Here is a 24,900-nt window from a genome sequence, read left to right on the forward strand (position 1 = left end):
TACCCATGTTGCTTGTAGATGACATAGAATCTTGATCCTCCATCATACTGAGGGGAGGAGCAAGACGTGCCCTTGTCCCAAATTTCTGTCATTACATGGTACCCAATGATCCAGACCCAAAGAGAAGCTCAAAAGCAATGATGATTAGTCTCAGTTCTGTCATGGACTAGCCAGGTGACCCTGCCACAGTGGGATCCACTCCTACACTCAGTTTCTTCATCTGTCTCAGAAAAATATTGCAGTAGAAGGCCACTAAGCCCCCTGCGACAGTAACAATATAAGGCAATGTGCATTGCTAAAGTCAAATTGCATCAATTTTTAAACACCGAGAAAACAGCCGAAAGGAAAGGTGCAGAAGAAATGGCAGGTCCTTACTGAGATTCACTTTAAGCTTTCAGTAAAAATATGAGTGTCTTGGCAATGATATGTAACATTCCAGTCAGCCTGGCTCGAAGGCTCTGAACCTTCTCCTAAAGCAACAGGCAGAGACATCTTAAGTGTCATCTGAACCATCTGAACTTTGAAGTTGAAAGCGACTCTGGTGCTGGAACAAGCTGAGTGAATCCCTCCAAAGCAATTGCTCTCTCATTCTTTCCTGCTTGTGTCTACCTTCCCCTGATGCAGCTCCAGGATTACTACCCCATGAGTCGTCCATATCTTATTGGCTTGGGCCCTGCCTGGTTTCAAGCAAGAGGCACAAACACACACAGACTGAAATGTACACACAGTATCTTCTTACCTCTCCAGGGTCCTTACATCTCAGCAGTAGCAGCAGCTCCAGGCAGATCTGACTTCCCATCCTCCCCACACAGAGCCCCTGGCCAGTGTGGGAACAGAGAAGGAGCCTGGAGACAGGGATACTGCTCAGAGAGCTAGAGCAGCCGGGCAGGGCAGGAAGGCTCCCTGGCTGGAATGTGCAGCTAGAGGCCCTGGGAGGGAGAAGGCCTGGGGTCACTGTGACCCTCTGAGTCAGACACCCTGGGGAACTCTCAGCTCTGAAAGGCCTCCTTTGCAACATGAGGTGGAGAGGCACCGAGAACTTACTAGGGGTAAAATTCTAAAAGTTACAAAACTGAGGTAAATGGTCATATGGATGTATACCAGTTTAAAGTAAATGGTAGAGATGCAGTATGAATGCCGGAGGGGATGCATGTAAATGAAATGCTAACTCATATATCTGATAAGGGGCTTGTGCCCAGAATATATAAACAAATCTTACAACTCAATAGTAAAAAACCCAAATAACCCGACTTTTAAATGGGCAAACGCTCTGAATAGACATGGCTCTGAAGGAAATATACAAACGGCCAAGAAGCACATGAAAAGATGCTCAGCGTCGTTAGCTATCAGGGGAATACGAATCAGAACCACAATGAGACACTACTTTGGAAAACAGTTTTTCGTTTCTCAAAATGCTAAACGTATAGTTACCATATGACCCCAAAATTCCACTCCTAGTTATATGCCCAAGAGAACTGAAACTATTCGTCCACATAAAAACTTGTACGCAAAATTGTTCACAGCAGCATTACTCATAATAGCCCAAAAGTGGAAACAACCCAAATGTCCATCAATCAATGAATAATGAAACAAAATGTGACGTATCCATAGAATGGAATTATTCAGCTATGAAAAGGAAGGAAGAACTGATATGTGCTACAACGTGGATGAACCTTGAAAACATTATGCTGAGTGTACAAAGCCAGACACAAAAGACTACATATTGTATGATTCCGTTTCCATGAAATGTCCAGAACGGGCAAATCCACAGAGTGGCAAAAGATTAGTGCTTGTCAGGGGCTGAGGCAGATGGGAGGATCGGGGCAGTAATGACTAAGGGGCACAAGGTTTCTTTCGGGGGTGATGAAACTTTTAAAATCGATTGTGGCGATGGCTGCACAACTCTGACTATACCGCTAAATTACACCCCTTAAATGAGTGAACTGTATGGTATGTGAATTACACCTCAATAAAGCTGTCCCATTAGAAACTGAAATGCTGGCTCTTACTGCCTTGCCCCAACCCTTCCCCGATTACACTGGGCTCTTCCGAGATCACCCTCCTCCTGTAGATTCACCTATGTGGCTCGGCTGGCCACAGGCTTGGCATGAGGAGAGAGGGCTTCCCCAAGCACGGAACCGTGACTACCGGGCCCTGGCAAGCCAGGACCCTTCTCCTCAGCTTCATTTCTAGGCCACTGTTGACAAGAATTCTGCTCCGGCTTCATGGCTTGGCCCCTCTCCGCCCTGACGCCTTCATTCCCGGGTGGTGACTCTATTCCCAGCACGCCCATGGTTCCCATTTGTGAGAGTCCTTTCGAACTTACAGTTGCTCCTGTATGCCATGTAGCTGCCCTCTCCAAAGACGACATGTGACTTAAGCACAGTGGCCCCTCACAGCTTAGTAACTTTCTCATAGCTGAAATTCAGTAGTAAATTGTTACCCTTCACCTTTTTTTTTTTTTTGAAGGGAAAGGGGCTATTTTTTTGAGCATTTTAAAAATAAGGGTATTGCCTCTAGGCGCTATTGTGCATTTTTACAGCTATAAGTAAAAACGAAATTAGCACGTGATGCCAATGAAGGAAGCAATTCAATGAAGAGACTACCACAGTGGTCACTGGGTTAAAGAAATCCAACATTCTTACATAATTTTATCATTCACGAAGAGAACTACATTAGAGCTACTGACACATTTTAATTACTGATACTCATTAGTATTATTTGTTTCCATATCCTTTATCTTTCCAAACTATTCTTGGGCACAATGTACCAATGCCTACGAAAATTATTTTCTTAATGATAACTAGTTCCATCCTGTCCCATGCTCGAGATTTTGCTTGAGTCAGTGCATTCTGTTATTAGGACTAGCCTTAAGAGAAAGGTTTACTAGTGGCCCCAATCAGTTACCATGCACAGTGTCTGGAATTTATCACATTCTGGACCAGCATGTAATTTTTGCCTATTCTGGATGTGTCTGAAAGTTTTTCAACCTTTAAAAGTCCTTAAAGTTACTCATTTTTATGCAAATCAAAACTACAATGAGGTACCACCTCACACTGGTCACAATGGCCATCATGAAAAAGTCCACAAATAATAAATGCTGGAGAGGGTGTGGAGAAAAGGGAGCCCTCCTACATTACATTGTTACTAGGAGTGTAAATTGGTACAGCCACTATGGAGAACAGTATGGAGGTCCCTCAAAAAACTAAATATAGAGTTACCATATGATCCTGCAATCCCACTCCTGGGCATATGTCAGGAGAAAAAACAGAATTCAAAAAGATACATGCACCCCAATGTTCACTGCAGTGCTATTTACAATAGCCAAGACATGGAAGCAACCTAAATGCCCAGTGATAGATGAATGGATAAAGAAGAGGTGGTAAATATATACAACGGAATACTACTCAGCCATAAAAAAGGATGAAATAATGCCATTGGCAGCAACAGGGATGGACCTAGAGATGATCATACTCAGGGACATAAGTCAGAAAGAGAAAGACAAATACCATACGATATCACTTATAGGTAGAATCTAAAATATGACACAAATGATCTTAGCTTTGAAACAGAAACAGACTCACAGACATAGAGAACAGACTTGTGGTTGCCAAGGGGGAGGGACGGATTGGGAGTTTGGGATTAGCGGATGCAAGCTATTATGTAGAGAATGGATAAACAACAAGGTCCTACTGTACAGCACAGGGAACTATATTCAGTATCATATGATAAGCCATAATGGAGAAGAATATGAAAAAGAATGCATATATATGTATAACGGAATCACTTTGCTGTACAGTAGAAATTAACACACTGTAATCAACTGTACTTCAGTAAAATAAAATTTTTAAAAAATTATTCATTTTTACAAGTTGGTACCATTGCCCTCTGAAGGACGTCGGTGGAAGGAGGAGGGTTTTCCGTCTGAGGGATAAGCAAGGCTGCAAATGAACGTTCCCAACAGACCCCGCCTGTGTGCATTCTGTGCTGGAATGTTCATACAGGCTTTTTCTCAAACACACTTGAGTGCTGTGGGTAATAGATGTCAAATAATAAAACTCAGAGGCACATGCTATGTTACTTTTTAAGGGAAAAATGTGGGGGGAAATCAAAGGGTTTAACAATTTTATTCACTGGCTTATACTCAGCGACTCCGAAAATTTGGCCACTGCCCAGGTTTGTGAATTTCTATGGAAAATGAACTGTGCTTGGCAAGCCTGCCGAAATATGAGGCTGATAAAAAAATGTTTCATGCTTTCTCAAGACCTTATGCCACTAACTGTGTGGGATTGGAAAAACTGTTCAAATGTCAATTTAAACACTGTAAAGAAATGATTTTCTATACCCCTATGAATTGGTATTATGCTGTTGATTCCAGAGCATAACTTGAACGAAAGTTTCCTTGAGTTTTAACTAGGAAATGTTTCATGGAGAATATGGCCTTCAGATTAGACAAGTTGAGCTCAGCAGAGTTCTATTCAGAATCAGAAATGTTAATGCAACGCATTATCTTACAGCTACGGAGAACTGACTGAAAATTCAATTGACACAAAGGTTGTTAGGAAGCAGGTCCTGAACTCAAAGAAAGGAGTAGAGGCCAAAAGAAATAAAACATTACTGTAACAGCCCAAATCATTACATAAAAGAACACTGTGGTGAATTCCATCGCAAGGTTCATGACTCGTGAACATTATCTTCAAACCAGTCATCTCTGAGTTTTATAGAGTCGACTGTGCAACTGGCTTCTTGACCCTTCCATCTGGTATCTCAGGGTCATCTCAAACTTCATTTATCCAGTGCTGAACTCTTGACTCTCCTTTCTGGCAAACGTCTTTGTACCTAAGCCTCCTACATCTTAAGAGGTGTTTAGAAAGCATTTATCTCAGTGCCTGGCATGCAGACCTGCTCAATAAAGGCTGATGATAGTGATGATGATTGATGATGATGAAGATGATGATTTTTATGCACCCAATTAGTTGAGCCAGAAACCAAATGTTTTTTCTGAATTCTTTTCTTCACTTCATGTCCCACATTTAATCCATTCCCAGGTTCTGTCAAGTCTGCCTCCAAAAAAAATCAGGAATCCTACCTCTCTTCTCCAACTCTGCTTTCACCATCCCACCTCCAGCCTCCATCACATTTCTCCTGATCAAATGTAACAGCCTTCTAACCAACCTAACCATGTCCACTCTTGCCCTTGCACAACTAATTGTCCAGAGAGGAAACCAGAATGGTCTCCTTAAATACACATTATCAAAACATACATGGTGCTTATCATGTATTTATTCAATATGTTAAACATCCTTTTGAAGTAGGTACTATTATTACTTCCATTTTACGGGTAACGGCTTGAGCAAAGAGACGTTGGAATATGTCCAAGATCACTCTGCCTCTACGGGGCAAAGCCAGAATTCACACTCAAGAAGTCTGAGTCCAGAGTTGAGCGTTCAACGGCTACACAAAATACCATGCCATACCCCAGCTTTAAAAATACAAGCAAGCAAAGACTGTCAGTTCACTTCACTTAAAGTTCGTCTGCACAGGATTTCCCTGTGCAAAAGGGTCTGGGCTGACCTCGTCGGCCTCCCCCATCATGCCTCTCTCTTTCCTCCTGCTTGCCTGACACTCATAAACAAGACAAGCTGGGTGCTGCATAGGTTTCTGCCCGTGCTGTTCCCAGTGCCTGAAATGTTCTTCCCAGGAATTTTCACAGGGCTGGCTCCTCCTCCTTTATTCTGTTTTTGTCCATGTTTTTATTTTATTTTTAACATCTTTATTGGAGCATAATTGCTTGACAATGCTGTGTTAGTTTCTGCTTTATAACAAAGTGAATCAGCTATACGTACACATATATCCCCATATCCCCTCCCTGTTGCGTCTCCCTCCCTCCCACCCTCCCTATCCCACCCCTCCAGGCGGTCACAAAGCACCGAGCTGATCTCCCTGTGCTATGAGGCTGCTTCCAACTAGCTGTCTATTTTACATCTGGTAGTGTATATAAGTCCATGCCACTGTCTCACTTCGTCCCAGCTTACCCCTCCCCCTCCCGGTGTAATCCCGCTCCCTCAGTAAAGCCTTCCCTGACCTTCCCAGTCTGAAATCAATGTTCCCTGGCTTCTCGATCTCAACATTCCATTGGTTTTCTTCTCAGCACTTATCTCAGTTTGTAATTGCTTTCATATGCTTGTCCATTTGTCTATCGACTGTCTCTCCCATTGGTCTGGAGGCTTCACAACAATAATATTGTTTACAACTGTATTTTCACCAACTAGCATATTGCCTTGCACTTAGCGGGTGAGGAGACAATTTGATAACCGTTTGGATGAAGACAAGAATGCTCTGGCGGTATGAAACATCCACTTAGACCTTTGGTTCTCCAAACGTGACTGGAATCACCTGGGGATGCTTTTAATCAAAAGTAGAGTCCCAGGACTCTGTTTTTTTAAGCGCTTACTTTTGAGGCCTATCACCTACTTTTGTAAATAATTTTTATAATTTTGATTTTGACACGATTTGGCAATGAGTACCTCATGGAATTCTAGTTTCGCGGTTACTGTTAAGTAATCATTGTGTATTTTCAGGAATACTTGCTAGGAGAGAAAAAAGTACATTATAAATCGCTTTCATGTGTGATAAGATTGTTAAAAACACTGTCAATGAAATTGACATCCTATGTTTTAAGATACATAGCTAAGGATTTACATAATTACCTTGGGAGCCAATAATTTCCTTTTCAGCTTGTAGACATTTGTGTGGGCTCCTGGAAAGCTTGTGGTTCCCCGGCCCCGTAATCAGATAATGGTGTGTAATAAACAAAATGGACCAGCTGGAGTCCAGCCCCAAATCAACCACAACAGGACTCCTGCCCAGGAATCTGCATTTCAAGAAACTTTCCAGAAAATTCCTGCGCAAATAAAACTTGAAAGCTATTTTTTTCTCTTTATTTAGACTTACGTGTACTGTTACAGAAAAATATACAACAGAAATGTGTCCGCTTTTTAAATTTGTGGTTTAATTCTGAGAAATTCAAGATAATGTTTCACATAAAGGAAAAACATACACTATTAATTGATGTTAAGCTCACTAAGTGTCCAGAAATGCAGTTTATCGGCAATCTTTTCGGTAAAATTAATCATCTTTGTTAAATATCTTTTGTTAGCCTCCATGTACACATGGGATGAAAGGGACAGGCGTTTCTCACCTTGGAGAGGAAGGATGAACCATTTGGCCAGATGGAAAGAATAGGAAGGCAAGTGCCTTAGCCCATAACTCGACTATGTTTTAGGCTATAAGTGGATAGTGTTAAGAAAATAAAAATCGAAAGCAGGAAGAGGTTTCTTGGCTTGCTCAAGAGATAAAGGCGGCTGTTTTGTCTCTTTTAGGGAAAGATACCTAAATTCCAGAATATGACAGAAGTGCTCAAGTTAAAAACAAAAACAAAACAAGAAGACATCCAGCACTGTTTTCGATGTCAAATAAATAAACGTGGTAATAAACCGTGCCCTTGTCCAAAAAGCAAAGGGAAGCTCTGGTGAGGACCTCACCAGGTCTTGCTTTGTCTCTAGCTCACCCACAGGTTCTCCCCAGTCTTCCTTGACACCTCCAGGGCGCTCAGCGTTAGTGCTGAACAGATGCCGGGGATGCTTTCCTGCCTGCTCTGCTGTGACATTCCTCTCCTCACGTGGCCCTTCCCTGCTCAAAACCCTTCCACTGTTCATCAGTCAGTGGAGACCTTTCGGCACAAGACCCCAGGCTTTCCATGACCTGACCCGAATCCATTCCTTCAAACCATTCTCTGGCCCTTCTTCCCAGCAAGCCCTGCGCACCCTGCTCAATAGAACTGCTAACTCTCATACTTTTCGGATTCTGTCTTTGCTTTTGTCGTTGGCTTTCTCCAGAGTTCCCTTCACCCTCCTATTTCACATTAAATATCCCATCCGTTATTACACCTTGCTTGTATCTTCTGTGCACTAGGTTCCATCCCCTTTTGCCTACTCAAGGGCATCACTCCAGCCATTCTCTTATACATCATTAATTTTCTCTTCTCAATTGGATGAGTCCCATTAAAGTAAAAGTAAACATTAAAACGTACTGATATAACTCCCACCATACAAAAGTTCTTGATCACACTTCCCTTTTTAGCCACCTCCTCATTTCTCTCCTTCTTTTTACAGAAAATAAAGCCTTCAAGGAAGTGTTCATATACCCTACCTTCCATTTCCTCTCTTCCCAGTCTTTCTTGAACCCACTTCAGTCAGGTTGCCCCCTCCACCCATCAACACTGCTCTTACTGAGGTTACCAGTAACCTTGACACTGCTCGATCCTCTGATCAATCCTCAGTCTTCATTTTACTTGACCCGTCAGCAGAAAACCCCATGATGTATCCAAACCAGAGCTCTTTTAGGAGTCCAAGTGGGTGCTATTGACAAGTATGCTAATTGATAATTGTGCATTACCTAGGATTGTATCTGGCAAACAGACTTACTGTCATCTACTCATTGGAAGCATCGCACCTACCTATCACAGCCCATTGTCCCCTCCCTTTAAAACACTTTCTTCTCCTGGCTTTTCAGATGCCACACTCTCCGGGTGTCCTTCTAGCCCACTAGCCACTGATTCTGTCTCCTATGCTGCCTCCTATTTCCTCCTCGCCTCCCTGAACGTAACATACTGTTGGAATTTCCCATAGTTCTGTCTTTGGATCTCCTTTATTTTTCATCTGCAATTACTCTATTGGTGATTTCAACAAATCTTAAAGCTTTAAATGACATCTATACACTAATCACCCCCTAATTTATATCTCCAGCCAGGACCTTTATGCCTGAATTCCCTGAGTTCTTCAACTTCCTCTCAACCTACTCCTCTATGGTTTCCCCCATCTAAGTCGATGGCAAGTTCATCCTTTCAGTGACTCAGGCCAGAACCTTCACTCCCTATCACCTCTGACTCCATATGGTACCCCACAGCCAATCCATTAGTGAATCCTACTGTTACTGCATTCAAAACATGCCCGAATCTGACCTTTTCTCGTCATTTCCACTGTTCCACTCTGGGCCAAGCTAACATCATCTCTCACCTCGATTAATAATAAAAATTTCTAAATGACTCAGCATAGAAAGTGGTTCTGCAAACCGTCCCTAGAATACTCATTTCTCCTCACTGAAGATAATTTTCCTTGAGAAAATCTTCGGATTGTCAGTGAGTCACTTCCAGTCTTATCTTTTTCTAGAAAGGTATTAATGCAGATGACGCAGAAGGAAACAGAGGTGCAGAAAAGCTCTCCCAAATCCCACTGTGGGGACTTGGATTGCTACAGAGAGTGGTTTATTCTTCGGCAGTTCACAGGCTTCTTAATGATGCCTGAATTACCCTTTCGTGCTCAGAACAAAATAGTACCATGCCATGATGTGTGTTTATTCTTCATGTGGACAATGTATAGAGTGGGCATTCCCATGCATTTTGGGGCTGAGTGAGCTGATCTTGGTAGTATCACCCTTCCTGCCCGTGACTGATCCTGGAACCCAGACCGAAAGCCATCAGCCCTCCTTACAGCCAGAGGCACGTGATGGAAAGGTATCTGGAGGCTTCTGCAAAATGCTCCCTTGACTGTAAGCAAGAGACACAGCAAAAAGGAAACCTTTTCTTCCTCTATGCCAGGGTTTCTCAACCTCAGCACTACTGACATTTGGGGTCATCTGTTGTGGGGACTGTTCTGTGTATGAAGGCTGTGGAGAAGTAACACCGACCTCTACCCACTGGATGCCAGCAGCATCTCTTCAGTTGTGACAACCAACAATGTCTCCAGACATTGCCAGACGTCTCCTGGGAGTGGATTACCCCAAGTTGGGAACCACTGGCCTAAATATTGTCAGATTTATCCCCAAACTGCCACAGGTTCCCTCAATACCAGCTTAGAGATGCTTAGGGGAACACAAAGTCAAGAGAATTGCAGGAAAAAGACCAGAGTCAGCTGGGTGAAACCCATTATACCTATAGATTTTTGGTGACACACGCCTCTACAATTCCTAATTATTTAAGCTGGTTTAAATGGGTTTGGCAATTATTACCAGCCAGGGGCATCAAAGGTCCACCAAAGGGGATCCAGGGTCCACCATCGCGGTTCACAGCACATTGCTTTACTCCAGGGCATTCTACAGCTTGGAGAAATGAGCCAAGTCCCACGTTGCGGCACGATTCTATGGGTTCAGCTTTATGTGTAGGACAGAAATAAAATGGCTCATTTCCCCATTTGTTAATTGCTGCTTGTGTACACTTGTTATGGAATCGTATAATTTCAAAGCAGGAAGTGATTTTAGGGAAGGAGAAATACGCTAAAACCAACGTCTATGTTTATCATCAAAGGAAGGCTTTCCAAAGAGGATTAAGCCATGTGCCTGCAAATATCAGGAACAGAGCCATTATCTACTTCAGAACACTTCCCGAGAAGGACGAGTCACCATACATCTTGCGTAAAAAGCAAAGGGAGACACGTTCTTATGGCTACATACGCTTAAATAGTCCCTTCTCCCTAAACAGGAATTCTACATGGTTTCAATGACTAAATCAATTATCCATCTACAGTGGACTTCGTGCCATTTCTGCAGGCAGATCTGTCATTTAATTTTACCATCTAGCAGGATTTTTTTAATCTGAAAACTGATGAACAAATAGCGGTGGCATAACCGGCAGACTGTTAAATTCTGGGTATGAGGGGAGGGGGAGAAGATACAAAATTATAACCTACCTCTTAGGATTTTTATTTTTCATATACACATTAGTTTGTATTATCTTTCCTTATTATAAAAGCAATGAAAGCTTAAAACTAAAAAACATCAGAAATATAGAAATAAGCAAAATGAATAATATTTAAATAATCTATAATCTAAGAATCAATCACTGTTTATATCTCAGTGAATATTCTCCCAAATATTTTTCTTGCATATTGAGATATTTCTTCCCAAATAGTATCATATTATTTTGAAATCTACTATAATGTATTTTAAAAGTTCCTTTTATCAGATGTTCAAGTTCTTCCTAATTCATCCCCATCTGTAAACAGTGCTTCATATGAATGGCTAGCTGAAAACAAGTTACACAGGCTCAGAAACAAAAATGTAAGGGCAAAACACAAACAAAAAAAAAGTCTGCAAAATGGCCCAAGGCTTAGGATATCATTGGCTTCAGAATTCTGCTACCATTCACTTGTACATCCAATCACACAAACCAGCCTCAAAGGGGACAAAGTGGGGACTTCCCTGGTGGCGCAGTGGTTAAGAATCCGCCTGCCAATGCAGGAGACATGGGTTTGAGCCCTGGTCCGGGAAGATCCCACATGCCGCGGAGCAACTAAGCCTGTGAGCCACAACTACTGAGCCTGCACTCTGAAGCCTGTGAGCCACAACTATTGAGCCCATGTGCCACAACTACTGAAGCCTGAGCACCTAGAGCCCGTGCTCCGCAAGAGAAGCCACCGCAACGAGAAGCCTGCGCACCGCAACAAAGAGTAGCCCCCGCTCGCCACAACGAAGACCCAACGCAGCCAAAAATAAATAAATACATAAATATTTTAAAAATAAATAAAATTCAACTTAAAAAAAGAGAGGACAAAGGGGAGAGAAGAGCAGCCAGCTTTGCAACAGAGTAAACTACCCCTGCGATAGACAGGATAGGGCAAACACTGAATGAACCTGATGGAGAAACATTCAACAAATGAATCCCAAACAGAGTTTCTCAGTTTATAAGTCATAGAGTCACTGCCTAGAAAAAACCAGGTTTTCCTCAATCGTATAATCAATAAAAATAAATAATGTGCTCCGCTACAAAAATCCTGTGATGGCAAGTCCAAATATCTAGATTTACATATATATCCACAAATCTGTATTTATATCTATATTTGTATTAATATCTGTATTGATACCTATACCTATGCCTATATGTACATACATACCTGCAACTATACCCATATATCCATCCATCTATATATCAGTGGTTCTCAGACTTGAATGTGCATCAGAATCCCCTGGAGGGCTTCTTATTAAAACGAAGATTCCTTTATCCCATCCCCAGTTTCTGATTCAGCATATCGTTGACACAGTCTAAGAATCTGCATTTCTAATAAGTTCCCAGGTGATGCAATGCTGGTGGTGTGAAGTCTACACTTTGAGAAGCGCTGCCTATACTTCTACCTCTATCTTTATCTCTATCTCATTACCAATCTATATTTTAGTAAACATATGGCTATCCCCACGTACGTACTTTAACTTTCATTATCATCAATTGTTAATATAAATCATAGTGTTACATACTACACAAAAGAGATATCTTGGTGTTCTCAAATTCTCTCCACTTAATTTAATAAAACATTGTATAAAAATTATTACCATGTACCTTCTTCCCCCCCAGGATAATAGTTAAATCACGGTACATTTCTTGCTTTTACTTGGTTTTCACTGCCTTTGGCTTTTAACTTGATGTATTTACATCTTAACGATTCAGATTTATTTTCCAAACAGTGAGATGAAACAGGGACGACTCAAAGCCAGCTTCATTTTGAAACTGGCCAAGCTCTTGTAAACAAGCTCTTGACGGAGCAATCTATAATTCTCTGAACAGTTGGGGGGGAAATATCACACGGAAAAGCAGATGTTATTCTCCTAACTCTTTTTTTTTAGGTCTACAATTATTGTCTACAGTACTGAACCAACCATATTACTTCAAGTAAATTTTGGCTTTGCTGGATGTCAGCCACGTTACCATACTCAAGATGCGGTTCGAAGAACAAAGCTTCTCAGAGACACTTCTGTTGCCTGCTTCCTCATGTTAGTTTGACGGCGCAGGATTTAGGGGTTGGGTTGGTTCATGTTTGCTGCATGCAATGGGAACACAGTTCCCCAGATGCCAACCTTAACCTAAATAAAAGCTAGGCCTGCATCTCTTCAGGGTCAAGTTAAAGAATACGGGCTGTGCTGTCTCAGACCTCAGTGGGTACCAATTAGAGACAAGACGTATACACAAGGAAATGTAATTGGTAATTTTAATGGGTAAACAGTTGCAGGACTGAGAAAAAGAAAGTCACTTTGCGCTGGTGCTGGGATTTCCATTTGTTCAAATCTTTCAGAAACAAACGTTATTTCTCCAGAAAGCAAAACGCAGACGTTGAAAAAGGAGGCAAATTTTTACAGATGAGGTCAAAGCAGAGACTGTCTGGATCGAGGAGTTAATGTGTGACAAGACAGAGAATAATCCCAAGAATGATGGATTTCACTACTGAAATGATTGTAAATTACAGGCCACCTGCAACCTATCCCGAATGTCTTTTATGGTGGGAGAACAGGGTAGATGGAAGAATGGGAAAAAAAGTTGTGCCCTAATGGAGAAAAGGAAAATGTGTGTTTTGACCAGTTCAGAGAGTCTCTCTTTCCACCTTAGTATATCTGTAGATGGATAGATGCGTGTCCATGTACACACTCACATTCAGACTTTACAGAATAATTCCAATTTAAATATAAGATCCCCTTGTTCCAATTAAGCATTCAAAATGCCCCTAATTGCAAACATTTCAGCAAATAGCCACTGAATAAATGATATAGTCAGCAACACTGAAATAAAATTGCCACTAAAAAAAAAACTATGCCAAAAAAGAAAGAACTCATAGGCTGCAATAATACAAAACTCTGCTTTTTTTTTTTTTTTTTTTTTTGCGGTACGCGGGCCTCTCACTGCTGTGGCCTCTCCCGTTGCGGAGCACAGGCTCCGGACGCGCAGGCTCAGCGGCTATGGCTCACGGGTCCAGCCGCTCCGCGGCATGTGGGATCTTCCCAGACCGGGGCACAAACCCGTGTCCCCTGAATCGGCAGGCGGACTCTCAACCACTGCGCCACCAGGGAAGCCCCAAAACTCTGCATTTTAACATCTACAGCTGTATATGTGTTAGGTGCTGGGTTTTTTTTGTGTTAAAGACATGTCCAATACAAAAAGATAATTTATTGCAAATTGTGAAGAGAATTTACTGGAAGCATTACAATAGGAGAAATGGTGACTGTAAGAGTTTTCAGATGCAACAATTGGCCTGTAGCTCCAATTTGTTTAAAAATTTATTCTATTAGGCACAAATTTAGTTGCAAAATGTTATTTTGAAGTAAAAATTAGTATAAAAGATGGGATAAGTGAACATTTTGCAAAATGAACATCTTTTCTAAAGAAATATAATATTATATATAAAGAACAGTGAGATAAATGCCACTTATGAGTAACTTCTCAATAAAATGGATGAATGCATGAAAGAATACATTTTTAGAAATCTGTTGGTTCTCAGATTTTAGCTCCCAGAACTTCAACAGATATCACACACACACACACACACACTCATTTTCAAATTGAACGTAATTCTATTAAAAACAAAATTGTGCCCAAACAAGTTACAACTGCCCATCACACCGAAAGATGCACAGTTTAGCTATAGCCATTACAGCAGGTTCCACATTGTTCAAATTCAGATTTTAAAAGCACAGTAACACACAAAGCAGTTATCAAAACAAGTCTGCATCAGAAATTCAAGAACATTTGTCACAGGAATAGGGTAAAACTTTTTACTCCCATCATTAATATAAACTGACCATAAATATCAAAGCTGCCGGTACCTTAGCGAGAAATCTTTATGAAGGAATTGCAGTTGAAAATGACAGCTCTGGGGCTTCCCTGGTGGCGCAGTGGTTGAGAGTCCGCCTGCCAGTGCAGGGGACACGGGTTCGTGCCCCGGTCCGGGAAGATCCCACATGCCGCGGAGCGGCTGGGCCCGTGAGCCGTGGCCGCTGAGCCTGCGCGTCCAGAGCCTGTGCTCCGCAACGGGAGAGGCCGCAGCAGTGAGAGGCCCGCATACCGCCAAAAAAAAAAAAAAAAAAAAAACGACAGCTCTGTAAAATGAGATAAGGGACCAGCTAAGGGATTATCTTTTCTTTGTACTGTGATGAGATATACATGAGTAAGACTGAAACACTGATGTCAACTTTAGAGTTGCAAAATGTCTGAGGTCTGAAGAACATCTCAAGAAATTGTCGGAGAATAAAGAAAATATTTTAGTTAATCATCTATAGTACAGAGCTCCGCAACCTTGGTATTCTTGACATTTGGGGCTGGGTCATTCTTGGTCATGGGGGGCTGTCCTGTGCATTGAAGGATGTTTAGCAGTATCCCTGGTCTCCACCCACTAGATGCCAGGAGCAAACCACCCCCTCCCAATTGTGACAACAAAAATGTCTCCAGACATTGGCAAAAATGTCTTGGGGTTGGGGTGAGGGAATTCTCCCAGTTAAAAGCACTGATAGCACACGTTTACGTAAACTTGTTTGATCAATTGTAGTAAATATTATAAAACTGTCCAAAAATTTATATTCATGCAGAACTCGTTCTGTGAATTGTGCCAAAGTGTTGTATACAAATTTTCATATTTAATCAGAACAGATTGACAAATCTGGAATGACTGCTTCTTAGGCATAAACATTATTAAAATCCACTAAAATACTTCTGATGATCTTATGAAAATTTCCAAGGATTCTCATCCAGAATTTGTGATTTGAGGCTTAAACCAAAACATTATCACTGTTTTGCATAACGCTCTCTACAAAATGGAAGCACAGATTGTGTTATCATTGGAAACTGCATGGGAATGATGTTGCTTATGTTATACTATAGATGAAGGAAAACAATCTGTTTCTCCTGTTTGAACAGAATCTCAGAGCAATATTACTGAGGATGGTACACCCTGAAATTCTAAAGATTTTTATATTACTTATCACATTTATCTTAGATAAATATTGATAGTCTGCATCAATTACTCAGGAATCAACTGGCAAAAAAAACCCTTCCTGGGGAGATTATTTCAGAAATATTCAACTGCAATAAGCATTTAAGTGAGATTTTGCTCTTAAAATTTGTCTTGGTAGAACCTGCTAGTAAAGTGAACAAAGAAGAAGTATATGCAGGTCAAAGGTGGTTGACTCTACTTTCAGTTTTTTATTCTGAGAAATTAATTTTCCAAATAAGGAAAATAGGCAAATTTTCTTGCCTAAATTTATTTTAAAATATGTGACTACATCATCTAATGATAATAAATCCAGAGATTAAAATGCTTATCAACAACTATTAAAATTATGATATATTCACTGACAATGCAGAAGAATTATTCAAATTTGACAAGAAATTTTAAGAATAGTTATTGAACAAGTGGGGACAACATGCTTACTTCAATAATAAAAGACGAAATATGAAAGCTATTACTATTTTTCTAAATTGTTTATTTCTTTCTCATCTCTTTTTATAATTTTCTGATGAAGATGATTCATTTATCACTAAATGTAATCATCTTATCATATCACCAAAAGACATTTCATATAATTAAATGCATGCCAGAAAAAAATATCTTTGTTAGTCTGTACATATAAATTATTCGTTCAGAAAAAACTGTCACTGTTATTCACATTCCCATGCAGACAAACATCTCAAACCTAAATTTTGATTCTGTAACTATTTGACATTTATTATTGAAATTATAAAGATTGAAACTATAAGGATCTAAAATAGATCTCATTGGAAAAAGGAAAACATCGCAGATCAAACTTCTTTTTTTATAAAAAGTAGTTCTTGCTAGATTAATAGCTCTCCACTGGGGTGCCTTTCCAGCTCATAGGAATTTGGGGCTATATGGAGGCATTTCTGGTTGTCACAGCTGGGGGAGGGCACTACTGGCAGCTGGTGGGTAGAGACCAGGGATGCTGCTGAACACCCCATAATGCATACGACAACCCTTCAAAAAAATAATCTGGTCCCAAAGTTAATAGTGCTGAGGCTGAGACACCCTGATCTAGATAAAAGTATTTTCTGGTTTAACTTGTGCAACAAAGCAAGATGCACCCGATTCAACTGTGATGAGAATCCCTTTTTGGAGAACATGTGATTACCAACGACATTTGTTTTCTTCCATGGAAGGCAGAATTTTAACTATCCTTTCTTGCTACTGTTGGCATCTTATGGAGCAGGAAACAAAATGGAAGACTGAAGGGACAGTAGAAGCAGCCTCAAACGAGCAATCCTTGCTCTGCTGTTCTCTAACTGAATGTATCTTATTTGAGCAGAAAGCATGTGCTTTGATACCAAGTCAATGCGATGCCCTCACTGCAAAACAGGAATCACTTGACATGATAAGAAAAACACATCATAAAAACTAATACGGCTGAAGCTTAAGCAGTGAGTGTGAACAACTGTCTTTTTCCCCTCCCTGATGTCAGCCATAAGTGATACTCTGTATTGCTTAGGAGTCACTATTAAAATCAAACTTTTAACAGCCCTAAGTAAACATCTTCATTTTCCAAAGACCTAAGTGATGGTAGAGTAATATGATTGCTTACAGCTGCAAATGCCTCATCGTGAACTAAACACTTGTTAAACTTTGGCTAAAATTTCTCTTCAGTGGCTTATAGTGTCTTTTCCAAATAAAATCATTTTTTAAAAACTAATTCACTAAATAATGCCATGGTAGACCCCTTAATTAAGTCATGAATAGATGATGCAAATAATCCATTGATTACACAATAAATGCACATTGAGTTAAAACAAAACAACCTATGTTCCTAAATATAAATTACTTTATAATTTTACATTAGGGACTAATACTGTGTAAATTACTCACGTTTTACCCCACCCAAAGGAAAGAAAAAGAGAAAACTTCATGCTATGAAGGAAAAAAATATTTCCTGTGTGTTTACTTTTCCTGGGTGTCTATGATATTCTTTAGATTATAAGTCATCAACATTTCAGGAGACAGGTGTCAAGATTCTGAACCGGTTAGGAATGAGAAGCTGAGGTAAGGGAAGGGCATCGGGCATTCATTCCTACTAAGAAACAAAGTCGTGCTCCCACAATCCATTGCAAAGACTTGGGGAAAAAAAGTTCCTCTTGAATTGCAAATAGCTCAGGATGAAATATACAGTCATTTACCCTTCAGTATGAATTACTTTAATCAAATTCTTTTGTTCTAAAGCCAAACTGAGTTCAGCCCTTTTAAGATTTGGAGAGACTTGATCTTGCTGGATGTTTTGCAAAGTACCAAATAATTTTGGAAATGTCAACACCTCTGGGAAGGGCACACCCAGTAAGCACCATAATCCAGAGGTATTATCACTATTGGTGAGTATTAGAGACATTTGGATACAAAAGAAAAGCAAGAAACATCATTTCACCAAAACATAGTGACTACTTAGCAAGCCCTCTACTAGGTGCCAGGAGTGCAGGTGCTGGGGTAAAAAGATAGGATAAACAACCAGGTCCTACTGTACAGCACAGGGAACTATATTCAATATCCTGGGATAAACCACAATGGAACAGAATATGAAAAAGAATGTATATATGTGTACAACTGGGTCACTTTGCTGTACAGCAGAAATTAACACAACATTGTAAATCAGCTATACTTCAATTTAAAACAAAGATAGGAGTAGCTGAGACTGAACCTAACTTCACACGGCTTCCTAGGAATTTTGAGTCAAACACAACCTGCTTCTGGGTAATATCTTATGCTAAAAAGGAAAACAGACTGTGTTTATCAAAACAAAAAGACTTCATTTACAACAGGCTTGGTGACCACAGAAGTTAGCTCAAATCTTTGGTTAATCTACTCCGTTAGAAGGCACTTGACAGGGACGGCAAAAGCATGAACTCAGGCATTGCTGATTTAGTCAGCACGTGGCTCGCTTCTGGGGGCATGCATTACCGTGGCGCCCATTCAGACATGCAGTGATAGTTTACATGGAATCCCTGAAGTTACAAGAAAATCACTTTTGTGTTGTGAATGCTGTTGTTTGGTATTAGATTGGTGATAATGCTCTTATTTTACTGAAGGAAGAATGATAACATGTCTAAAGTCATTTCTGAACTTTGTACATTCAGCCCCAAACATCTGACTAGTATTATTCTGTGTGGTAGTATAGCTACGGTACACGCCATGTACCCAGTGATTTAGTGGACAAAGCATTAATAGACTGGATTTGGGTGGGCAGCAGTACAAAATCTTTTCAGTGCAACTTATCTCCAAGTCTAACGTTATTTTGGTGCCCTGAAGTTGCCAAAAGGCACCTGAGGCTTTTGTGTACAAAAATTCTACTGTCAATTTAATTTTCAACCCATTCAATCCAAAGAATATGAACCCACAGCTAGATTGTTCTTCAGACCAGGTAACTGAATGTTCTAATCAAATTCTCTCAGGGCTATAAAATAGCTAGTTCTGTGAAAGGCAATTGATTTGATAATCACAGAGGCATGGTGGGGACTCATTAAAACAGGCAAGTGTTAGAAAGGAGCTTTTCCTCTAAATGGCAGCTCTAGCATCTTTGTAATTCAACGAACCCCATTACACCTACACGAGGACAGATTCCTCACTTTAAATAATGAACTTCACGAAGGCTGACAAAACTGGGCACTGCTGACGCCAGGGTCATGAGCTCATTATGGGAAGTTCCTGGAGCTGGTGCTGGAAGAGTGATTCATTTGTTCTCTCTGTGATGGTAAAGGTTTTAAGGATCAACACTGGAGTAGTCATTTTTTTTCAACGTTTCAATTTAGTAACTAAACAGTCTGACTGGCTCATTTCTTTTTGCTATGTCATCTCTTTCCAGCAAGTTCCAGAACTGCGTCTGTGTTACAATATATTCTCAGGCAGATCCTGGCAATCGTTTTATAATCACCGCCACCACAATAACAACAAAAACAACAACAAGAAAAGGTAACAATTAGTTAGCACTTACTATAGGCCAGCTACTGTCTTTTGTTCGCGGTACGAGGGCCTCTCACTGCTGTGGCCTCTCCCGTTGCGGCGCACAGGCTCCGGACGCGCAGGCTCAGCGGCCATCATGGCTCACGGGCCCAGCCGCTCCGTGGCACGTGGGATCCTCCCGAACCGGCGCAGGAACCCGCGCCCCCTGCGTCGGCAGGCGGACTCTCAACCACTGCGCCACCAGGGGAGCCCAGGCCCGCTACTGTCTACGCATGCTCCTGAGCCCAGAGTGCTCAACCATGCTGACTGAAAGTCCGAAGGAAACCCACCAAATGTCTCAAGGCTTAACAAGATACACATGTGTCTTAGAGTTCCAGAGAGCATAGCAACTACCATTTTGGTATCTCTGAACAGGCTGGCCTAATGTTGAAAAACAAGTAAGTGTAATCCTTCGTGCATTCCACAAATATTCACTGAGGGCCTGCTGTGTGCCAGGCTCCAGATATGCTCGCTCATTCGGTCCTCACAACAACGCCAGTTTTCCCACTGTCCGGGCAGAAAGGTGGACAAACTTGCCCACAGACCCACAGCTAGTGAGTGGCAGCATCAAAATGAAGAGAACAGATCTGCTTAATCATCCAAGTCACTTGACAAAGGGTGTCACCATTCATCTCGGCACCCAAGCTAGAATCTTCAGGACCCCCCCCCCCCTTCCTGCTCTCCATTACCCCACAGAACTGGCCAATTCTCCTGAGTGGCTTCTCTGCCCTCTTCCTTATTCCTCTGCATTCCCACATCCTTGCCTTGGCCCTGGCCCATATAGGCTTTTTTTGGTTTTTTATTGAGGTTAAATCCATGCAAAATCAAATTAGTTGTGTTTTTTCTTTGTTTTTTTTTTTGGTTTTTTTTTGCGGTACGCGGGCCTCTCACCGTTGTGGCCTCTCCCGTTCCGGACGCGCAGGCTCCGGACGCGCAGACTCAGCGGCCATGGCTCACAGGCCCAGCCGCTCCACGGCACGTGGGATCTTCCCGGACCGGGGCACGAACCCGTGTCCCCTGCATCGGCAGGCGGACTCTCAACCACTGCGCCACCAGGGAAGCCCAATTGTCTGTATAATTTAAATTAAAGCTTGCACAGGTGTTTCAGTCAGCTAAATATTTTAGCCTGGACTATTTTAGTTCAAAATTATCCAAATAATTATCTCAAAACTTTCTATGTAATTTAGCATGCAGAGAATGCCTCTGTGTGAAGTGGTGGTATATTTTTCAATCAGATGTTATTTTCCTGCTAACACTATACCATTTCTACTAGTTCTTAAAGTAACTAGTGATCATAATTATTGGGATTTAGTCTTCTGGCCATTTTCTCCTGCAGAGTTTACAGGGAACCTATGAAAGTTCAAACACACTGTGTTTTTGGCAAAGGACACTCATACTTTGTCTGCATTTTACTGCTTCCTTTGCACCTGGGAGCAGCTATTTTAAGACTGTCTAGACAATCACCCCCAGCTTTTTCCTTTCTTTTCACATAATCACTGAGCAAGGAGGGTAGTAAATAGACGATGCTGGCACGCTCTCATCAAATATACTATACAAATAGAGTCAGGAAGAAGAATGCCTTTCACCTGGCTCACAAAATTGAGAGGCTTTAATATATGGTCCCAAGTGATCAGTCTTTAAATCAGCAAGAAGGTCTCCCACCACCCATACCTCTGCATTGTAGTATCAGGATTAGACTTTTTGGTTGAACTGTATGAAATGGTTAATTTTTTTTTACTGTTTTGGATGTATAAAAATGGTAATTTCAAATGATTCAACTCAAGAGATTTGGGAAGGAATCTGGGGGTGGTCTGGTTTCACTTCCCTTCTCCAGTTCCCAGGAAACGCTCACCCCTGACTCTAGTGACGACCCAGAATGCACAGCTTCTGCAGGAAACCATTTCTTGCCATTACAGGAAATAAAGGAACCAAGTATGATCCCTGGACATTCTCCACATGCTTGTTCTACTTAATTCCTCCGAGTCAGTAAGATCCCAGGGAGACAGCACAGAGTAAGTCTACTTCACCTCTTACAGTCCTTTCTTTCAAGAGGTGACAGACAGCTTTCGAGCTCTCCCTCCACAGGACTCCTAGAGTGCACTGTCCCCAGGCTCTTTAATGGGTCCTGAGAATGCTTCCTCATGTCTCATCCTCCAGGGAATCTTCCTGCCGGTAATCTCTGATGATCGCAGTATTTCTTTTTGGAGGAAAAAACTGCACGAGGATGGAATGGAGGTAGATAGGCAGATATGGATATAGACACCTAACAATAATCAATTAGTTTTATTTGCTTCCTTATGTTTTATTATTAGTGTACTTATTTTTCAATAAGGTACAGATACGTTATTTTTCTGCAAACACTATGCCATTTCTACTGTCACTTTCAAGTGCTTTCTCCACCCTTACCCCTGTTTTCCCCCACTTCCTCCGCGCTGTCATGTGTAACCAAATTAGCTTGGGGGTCTGAGGTCAAAAGCATTTCTCCTGAATACAAATTGGAATGTCAGAAACAAGAGCAGCCCAAGAAGGCTGAGCCACGAGTCTGGGATTTTCACTTCGATGCCACTCACGGTGGAGAACTTTACCTGTGCCAGGCCCTGGGGTAAATGCAGTGGTGGTGGGGATACAAAGTCGACAGACACTCAGTCTCTACTTAAGCAGATCACAGTTCTGGAGAGAAATACAATTATAAGGCCAAGTGGAGCAAGCGCACCATAGCACCAAGTCAGAAGACATGCGTTCCGATTCTAGCAGCCGCCACTTACTAGCTGTGTAATTGGGGCAAGTTGTTGGACCTCTCCCACTTCCTCCCTTGAAAATCACTTAATAAGAAGAAGAATTCTGATCTTATTTTTGCTTTCACTTAATATTTAGTAAGCCATTACTTTTTTTTTTTTTTTTTTTTTTTTTTTTTCGGTATGTGGGCCTCTCACTGTTGTGGCCTCTCCCGTTGCGGAGCACAGGCTCCGGACGCAGGCTCAGCGGCCATGGCTCACGGGCCCAGCCGCTCTGCGGCATGTGGGATCTTCCCGGACCGGGGCACGAACCCGTGTCCCCTGCATCGGCAGGTGGACTCTCAACCACTGCGCCACCAGGGAAGCCCTAAGCCATTACTTTTAATGAGGATTCATTGCATGCATATACTACCCCATTTCACCCTCAACAATCTCACTCTTAGAACGAATTATTACTTTCCTCCTTTCAGACGGACAGATTAGGCTAAAAGAAGTAGATTAACCTCACCACTGCCACAGGACTCTTTCCTGCGGGACAATAATGAAGTCCCAAGTGGAAGGCAAATTCCTCTAGAGTTGTCGGCAATTTTTAACTTTTGAATTGCCAGTATCCTCTCACTTTCAACTTTTCACTTCCCAGTCACTCTTTAACACAACTCAAGTCTGTTTTCTACTCCCACTATTCAGAAAAAAAACTGGTTTGCTCAAGATCACCAATGATGTCATGCTGTAAAGTTCAAGGGGGACTGTTCTGCCTTCGTTCTACTTGACCCCTCAGCACCATTAGTGGACCACTGACCCGGCCATCTTGAATCCGTTCCCTCTCTCAGCTTTTGCGTACGTACACCACTTTCCTCACTTCCTCCTTCACTAGCCACTAGATCACTAGCTTCTTTGGTGCTGCTTCTCCTCCTTTTGAGCTCTAAGTGATGGCCTGCCTCATGGCTCTGTTCTAGGCTAACATCTCTTAAGTCAAACAACCTTCTCAAGATGTGCCCAGGATCTGTGAACCTCCTGGATCAGATTCACCAGAAACAAGCTCCACGAAGGAAGGAAACTTTTCACATTAATTACTGAATTCCCGGCACCTGGAAGAGTCCCAGGCATACCTTGGTGCTCAATGAATATTTGTTGAAGAAATGGATTGCCTGAAGGGCTTGTGGAAATGCGTGCTCCTGGGATGTCCTCTTGGATTCCTAAATTGAAACCACAGTATATCTGACATCTGAGAACCCAAATCTAAATGGCTGGTCTTCTGTCACACGACCTTTCATCCACGCTCTTTCTTCTACCCAATGCCCTCTCCCCACTCCTCATTCTCCAGTGCTCTGGGAAGCCTTTCCCGAAGCCGTCTCTACTCAGACTGAGCAAATCTCCCTATTATGCCCTCTCACAGAACCCTCTCCTCTGCGGAACTTATTGTCACTCTAGTTTTACACGTACATGCGAGACTGCTTAATGAAGTCCTCTCTCTCCTGCCAGCCTGCCTCAGTCATGTAGGTTCCTCTTTACCATCATGTCCCCTTTTCCTCATCCGAGTCTCACCCACAGTGGGCCCTCAATATATATCAGGGAATAAATTCATATCTGTTATATGGATTAACGTTAACATACAAAATCATATTAATAATAAATATATAAATATGTTTAACTTGTAAATTAACAATATAATAAATAATTAATATTTAAGTGATGACACAAATTTCTCTCTCCAGCTCCAAGCTCTCTGAATTCTAAATATATGTGCGCGCGCGCGCGCGCGTGTGTGTGTGTGTGTGTGTGTGTGTGTGTGTATACTTCTAGGGGCTTCACATCTCCAAGTGGGTGTCTAATGCATTTCTCTATTTCAAACTGTCCCAAACCCGAAGTTTTTATTTTTCTCCCCACAACCTTGCTCCTCTCTCAATATTTTCTTCATGTCAGTAAATGGCATCATCTACCCAGCTGCTCAAGAAAGAACTTGGAAGTTGAATTTAATTCCTCCTTTTCTTTCACCAGCCCCTTATGCCATATCCAATCAAACACCCAGTTCCGTTGCTTCTACCTCTAAAATACATTTCAAATCCAACCCTTCTTCATCTCCACAGCTGCTGCCCAAACCTACCCCTCCATCAACAGTCAACTGGGTGGCTGCCATGGCCCGGGAACCGCCCCGTGTCCGTTCTCGCTCTGCAACAACCAACTTTCTACATAGAACTAAAAACGTCAATCAAATCATCCCGAGATACAGACTGATCCCGATGGCGTCCTGCTGCAAGGGAATGAAGGAGATACACCTTAGCTGGGCCCTGCCTGTCCGTCCACAGCACCTGATGCCATTGCTCCCTTCTCTCACTCGACTCCCGACCCTCCGTTTCGCGTAT

At 41.8% G+C, this 24,900-nt stretch overlaps 1 protein-coding gene across 9 annotated transcripts in view; it reads right to left on the minus strand.

Moving 5' to 3' along the window:
* Positions 1-24,900, minus strand: part of ARHGAP6 (Rho GTPase activating protein 6) — a 552,843-nt gene that overhangs the window by 155,572 nt on the left and 372,371 nt on the right. Inside the window, exon 1 of one of the 9 annotated variants that reach the window (XM_079911255.1) lies at positions 19,795-19,857. The exons of the other annotated variants lie outside the window; for them this stretch is intronic. The gene's annotated coding sequence lies outside the window, so the exon portion shown is untranslated. Of the gene's footprint in view, positions 1-19,794; positions 19,858-24,900 lie in introns of those variants that run through there. 9 annotated transcript variants of the gene reach the window in all.

Source organism: Stenella coeruleoalba (assembly GCF_951394435.1).
Source record: "Stenella coeruleoalba genome assembly, chromosome: X".
Classification (NCBI taxonomy): domain Eukaryota; kingdom Metazoa; phylum Chordata; class Mammalia; order Artiodactyla; family Delphinidae; genus Stenella; species Stenella coeruleoalba.